The following is a 6,725-nucleotide window of genomic DNA, read 5'->3' as shown; positions in this document are numbered from 1 at the left end:
CCTGCTTGGGGGGAAACATCTCATGGCAGAGTAGAGCACAGCGGAGGAAAGACCTAGCCAGCACCTTTGAAAGCAGCTGTGGTGCGAGAAGGTGACTTTGGGATGTTATTGAAGGAAGGAAGCAGGAGTGATGGGAATCCTGCGGAGAGGACGTGCGGTGTGTTCTGCAGTGGATGGTGGGTGGTCACATCCTCCTGGCAGGGTGCTGGGGGATGTCTCGGTCCTGGCCAACGTGGGAAGGAGTTGCACTCGCGCAGCTCTCTGCTTATCTCAGTTTCTTATGTGTCTCATGTGGTGCAATGATCAGAAGTGGGGTGATGTGCAGTTGTATCCCTTGCTGGTGGTCATTCTTTTGGTTCCTGTGTGTTAAATGTGTTGAACTCACCACATCGCATTGGGGTGTACCTGTACTCCTCCGAGGCTGGGTCCCAGGTATGGTTCCTCTCCTTTGAAGCAGGGACTGCCCCATGGCTGCCTCCCAAATGTTTTATTCAGTGCATATATAGAGCAATGCCAGGACAAATGGGAAAGCTTTAACTCCTCAGTCTTGTTTTCAGTCTATGCTGAGAGGAACAAAAACTTTGATGGGAACATGAGATCATAGGAACCTGCCCCGTGCTCACAGTGCGGCTCTCCCGTCCCGCTGACCCTGAGCACTGGGGTGTTAATGTTGCTTTCTCTTTGGAGCACACAAAAGCGGAGCAGCTTGAATTTGAGGCCAGGACTGCCTGTTGCTTGGGCTGTGACACGCTGGGGTTTACGGTCTTGCTCTGAATCTTAATATCCTGCAGTCCAGGGAAGAGCTCAGTATGGGTGGTGAAAGTGGAGGGAAGGAGCCGCTCTTGCTGCCTTGAAAATTTATCCTTTCTGGTAGCATTTCCATTGGAATAAATAAGCTTCAAAGAAACCAAAGAAGCTTTCTCCCTCCTCTGTGTCTCCTTGTAGATAATGGTGGTAGTTGTGGGATCCTTTTGACAGCTCTGCTTGCCTTTGAACACCTGGCAAACGGAGGCAAAGCGTTCTTAATGGACAGCTGTTGGCGGTGGCATCCAGTGCCTGAGAGCTCCAGGTTTCCTTGGCCTTCAGGCCCTTGATGAATGCTCATTCCTTGCTTCAGGACTCTGTCTGAGGATGGAAACAGTGGAAAAATATACAGAATTTGCTTTTGAGGCAAGAATCTTCTGGGCTGATGGTATTTCCCCCGTGCCACATACTAAATGTGGTCTGTGTTGGGTGGCATCTGAAGGGATGCTGTTGATACCACACAGACTTCCTGACATGGTGCATGTTCCCAGTAGGATGTGATTGGTGCAATGGGCCCGTGCCAGCTGAATGTCTGAGAGACACACGCGTTGTCTTTGTTGCTGAAGTGGAATAAGAAATAAATCTTGTCCTGGTATTCTAAAACAAAATAACAACATCCAGGGATTTCGTGATGTCTCCTTAGAGAGGTGTTCTACCTTTGTGCCAAATGGAAAGCAGATCTAACGGCTGTCTGGCCTGGCGGGCTGGTACCTGCAGCGGAGGAGGATGCTGGGGTCTGTGCTGAGCCCGTTAAGGGGTGACTCCATCCTGCTGGGATATGCCTGGGCTCTTCCCTGCGTAAGCCCCTTCCCAGGGGCGGCTCCTGCGCAGAGGTACTGTCTGTTTGCAAAAAAAAATACGGTATATTAAGGAAATGCTTGTTGTAGCTGAAGCCATCTCCGTGGCAGCTGGACACTGCTCCAGCAGCCGCCTGGACCCCCTCCCCGCCAGCAGCGAGGGGCTCAGCACTGGTGCTTGCCCGTACGGCGGAGACCTGGGGGCAGGCAGGCAGGCACAGCTTCTCTGCTTGGGGACAAAGTGGGGAGGGGAGATGGCTGCCACTTGACTGGCGTGTAAAGCCTCAGAAAAGCCAGATGATTTAAGGAATCTTGTGGCAGGCACTTGGCTCAGCTAGTCCTGGGTTTGTTGTTCTGTCAGTAAACCTCTTGCCTGGGCTCCCTAATTCTGGCTAAGATGGACAAATCCAGAACACCAGAGCTATTGTGAGTGTAGTGCTGTTAGGCATCTCTCCAGGACGAATAACGGGGTGATGGGGTCCTTGCCCCACTTCCTCTGGGGCACGGGTGCAGGGGGCAGCAAGAAGGCAGCCCCAGCTCCTGTGCACTGCAGAAAGCTATTTACACCCGCTTTTGGCAAGACCTGTGATGCACTGATAATGAAATATTAACAAGGTGCCTGTCGAGTTCTGCACATTTCTTTATTTAGGTCTTTGGTAACAGAGGCTGCGTGTCCTCACGCTTGCTGTGCCAGTGTTAGTCGGGAGGATGCTGTGGTGGGATTGCTGCTGTGGTCTTAAGCTGCTCTGCAGAGGGATGGTTGGACTACGTGCTGTCTGTGCTAGGGATCTTGCTGGCCTTGCAGGGATAAAAGATATGTGGAGCTCATGGAGGTGTTGCAGGAGCTCTGCACTGGTGTGTGTCCATCCACCTGGCCGCGCTCCCGGATCCCCGCAGAGGGTGGCATGGCTGGAATGGGGCGATGCTACGTCCAGCTGTGCAACGCTGAGGAGCCTTGCTTCTCGTCTGTGATGGTAACGGTAAACCATCAGCAAAACAAGAAAGATTTTTAAGGTCTACATTTATTTGTGAAAAAAAAAAAAAACAACCAAACAAACAAAAAAAAAACCAAAAACTTGTGAGGAAAAAAAAAAAAGCAGTTTGTAAAGCGCTCCGTGCTGCCTGAGATGGATGCTGGTGCTCGTACACGAGATTATTTTACTTCTGCACCACTTGGGAGAGCTGCTGTGATTTGCTGTTCTCCTGGCTCCTGGGGAATCTGCAAGGATTCTTGGCTGCTTTGCAGTCCCAAATGAGATTTTTCTGCATCCTTAATGTATTGAACTTACTGTAATATAAAGAACACTATGACACCCAGGAGGTTTCGTATCAGATTTTATATGAATAGCATTATGGCCAAGTTCAACTTTTGATAAGGAGCTGCAACCCCCTGCTCTTGGCTCTGTCAGTGTTTGGTTTTTATTGTTTTTGTAATGAAGAGAAACAGGTTGATACAAATGCACATTGAACATGATCACGAGCAGGAAAAATATTGCGCTGTATCTCAAGTTTTGCTCAAGATGGAGTTTTCTGGTCTGAACATGGATGTGTTCAGGTTTTGGTTCCTGAATAGGGCCCAGATAGGAAGGGAGCGAAGCCTGAGGGCTGACTGAACGTAGATCCAGGACCCAACACTTCCAGCTGGGCTGGGGTGCAGTTTGCAACTGCATGAAGCAAAGGATGGGCATCGCTGCTGTTCATGGTTCCTACCAATGCTTTGTGGATGGAGGGTGGAGCCAAGTCAGAAATCTTTAGCAAGGTTCTGTCTGTACTGTTCACAGTAATGAATTTCCAGTAGTTGGTTGTTTCTAGAAAACTTCCCTCATCTTTGTTATCAACAGTGATCACACAGAGTCCATGAAACATTTGTATGTTTTATTTTAGATGTAGGGAAATAACATGAAATCTTGAACAGGATCGTGTCTCGTGTAGGGGGAAATGACATTAAGACAGAAACTGGTGTTGCTTAGAAAAAGAAAAAAATCATGAACAGGGCTGAACCAGTACCTATCAAGACAACCTGAAAAGGAGGCAGCAGGAGGAGAAGCCCTGCTTAGCATACGGCTAATGACTTGGCCAAATTGCTCTGAATTGCCACGTGTGTGACTGAGAGCAGAATAAAGCCCAGATGTAATCTGCTCAATTCAGGCCAGAAAGGTTGCAGGATGCTTTCTTCAGAACGAAGCTTTCATCTCTGGTTTGTTTTATTTTTTTCTCGGCAGCTTTGATGTTAGATTGCGAGCCCGAGCAGCGATGAGCAGAGCGTGCCCGTGCCGGGGCACCAGACCGGGTGGTCAGAGCCCCCTCCCCACCGGGCTGGCAAAGAGAAGCTTGCCTTATTTATTTATTTTGTTTTTTTTGTTCAGATTCTTCATTTTTAATGGAAATGAGCTGAAATCTGCTGAGATAATTTTGTGCTTGGCTATTGATTAAGCCCATCCTGTTCCTCAGCAGGCGCTTGTTGTCCAAATGCTCCTTTTCTTTTCTCTGTGCTGATTAAAATGGTGGAAATGTAATCCGTGCCCTGATCAGAAAAGAAAGGGCACTTCTTTATCTGGCCATCGATTCGAGACACAGCGCTCTTGTCCAGCTGTGCCCTTTTTCTAAGAGCTGCTGGTGGGTGCCTGGGGTGGGCATCTCAGGCGGATGCGGAGCCTCTGTAGCAGCTGAGCGATGGTTTGGGTTGATTTGTTGCTAATGAGCATGTCTGGGTTGATTGAAAGGGGCGTTAATACTGGAAAGAGGTGCTGTGATGCTGAGCGGTGCGTGCAGAGAGGTTGCGTGGATCACTGCTGTGCTGTCCCAGAGGGAAGTTAGTCTTGTATTGAAATATAAAATATATAATTTATAATATATGTCTTATTATAATAATATATGTGACATTTCCAAAACAAACTGTTTCTTTCTTTGGCACCAAAAGTACAATTTGAGAGTAAAGTCAGTCAGTATATGGATCTTTCTTTTAAATCAGAGGAACTAAAAGAGACATTCCGACTGCAAACAACATTTTTGTTTGCTCTTTGGCAGAAAAGAAATCTGGTAGATCATCGTGAGGATGACAAGTAAATATTTTTTCAATCACATCAGGGTTTTCCTGCCTGAAAGCCCACTTGTTCCACAGGTCCACTTGTTTCCTGAGTGTGCAGGGAAGGGTGCTGCAGCCAGAGGGAGGTGGAAAGGATGGAAAAGGAACGGGCTCATCCTTTTCTGGGATACAGCAGTGGAGCCGGGAGGCCCTTGTGACTTAACAGGGCCGCTTTCAAATTCTGTCACATTAATTTTCTCCCTGTTGTTAAAGTGACAACCTCTGGCGATGGGATTGACTTGAAAGGCAATAAACAAGGAAAGTGCACGTTGTGTTGCCAGTGTATTTATTTCATCGCTTGAGACACGAGCTCGTCTTCCGCCGTTGCCTGGAGAGGAGTCTCCGCGCGTGTGTGCGGGCAGCTGGTGCTGGGAAGAGCAGCTCCTCGCCCCTGCAGAGGACGGAGGACAACCGAGGGACTGGCTCGCTGGCATCTTGGCTGGAGACCGTGCTTGGCCCCTCGGCAGCCCGGGAAACGTGCAGCTCCCCGCAACGGGGTCCTGCACCGGCGAGGGCAGGAGGCATCTGAGTCAGACTACGGCTACTTATTGTATGGACCATTTATCCTAAGTTTCTGACCTTAAATTACTGACTACTCTATGACTGACGGCTTAGGTTTTTATTGCAAGTTGTTGTCTGAAAATCTCCTTTTCAGAGAGAGAATCACACCCCGGCGCAGGGTGGTTTTTTGCAGTGTTGTCCCACTGAATTATCATTCATGAAAGAGATCGGAGACGGTTTTCAGGCTGAAATTTCAAAGTGCCTGAATTAGAGTAGAGGTTAAAAAGTATTTCTTGTAATACACGTTTAGTTTCACTGGAGAGCCAATTTCCTTCAGGTTTAATCAAGGTCGTTAGAACTACACCGGGGCCGAATTTATTCATAATTTCTGTCTGGCAGCAGAAGTCGCTGCGAGGTTCTTCACGCAGATGTGCAGCGTGTGCTGAGTGTCTGGGCTGACGTGTCACGGAGGTTAACTGATTTATTGCAGTTTAATAAAGAAGTAACTTTCTGTACGGCCCTGGGACGCTGTGGCTCTGGACTGTAGCTGTGTTGTAGAGAAGGTGACTGTATTTTGGTACCAATCAATCTGTTAGTAGATTTATTTTTTTTTTAACACCCCCCCAATTTCCTTCTCCCCCTGGACTGAGTTGCCATTTTTTTCACGTTTCATTACTGTAGTGCATTGATGCACAGTGTTTCTGTGCTGGATCCTGATCGAACTTATACTTCAAAAATGTCTATAAATGAAATGCTTGGCTGTCTGTGAGGGCACACCTCCGCTGAACTTCATGGGTACAGGAGAGATGCTGCTCACTAAAGAGTAATGAAGAAATTGTAATTTCACGAGCAGCTGAATCAGTTCCACCCGTTTAACTCATGAACTGATTCTCTCTTCTGTTCTTTGGGGAAGATTCTTTTATTGACTGAACAATTGGGATGCAGTGATACTGAAACGGGGGTGAATCTCATGCTCCCCCCTTTGATGTTCAGGCAGCCAGATGACAACTTCAAGTGCTCCTGAAACCAATACCCTTCCAAGCTACATTCAGAGCTGATGATTAAGCTTCCTTTAACTTTTTAATCTTGAACTGATATTGAGAAGTCTTTAAAAAGATATTAGAGTAAAACAACCGACTTTCTAATCAATCTCAAAAAATTATAATATATTGGAAACTTATTATTAATAATGGACTATTATTCTTTACGTATCACGCCTTACTATCTAATCTATCTATATTAGTTACTTTTAAAAGGAATCAGGTGATAAATTATTCCATTAAAACAGAATGAAGAGACTTAAGCTCTTTAATAGGTAAAATTACAAAGGGTATTTTCACAGTGACTTAATGGCTTTGCCACGCGCATTACATGCTGTTGGCTTCCTGGGTGCTGAGTGCTGTGGAGGCCATGGTCCTTCATCCAGGGGATGGGCAGGCATCTAAACCCCGTGGCGTGGCAGAGGGGCGAGCAACGTGAAGGCCACCTCTGCTTGCTGCAGCGGGTGCGTGCCATGCAGGTTTGGTTTTGTTTCTCAA

The sequence above is a fragment of the Opisthocomus hoazin genome, chromosome 22, assembly GCF_030867145.1.
Source record: "Opisthocomus hoazin isolate bOpiHoa1 chromosome 22, bOpiHoa1.hap1, whole genome shotgun sequence".
Classification (NCBI taxonomy): domain Eukaryota; kingdom Metazoa; phylum Chordata; class Aves; order Opisthocomiformes; family Opisthocomidae; genus Opisthocomus; species Opisthocomus hoazin.
The sequence above is the reverse complement of the archived record's forward strand: the minus strand, read 5'-3'. Positions refer to the sequence as shown.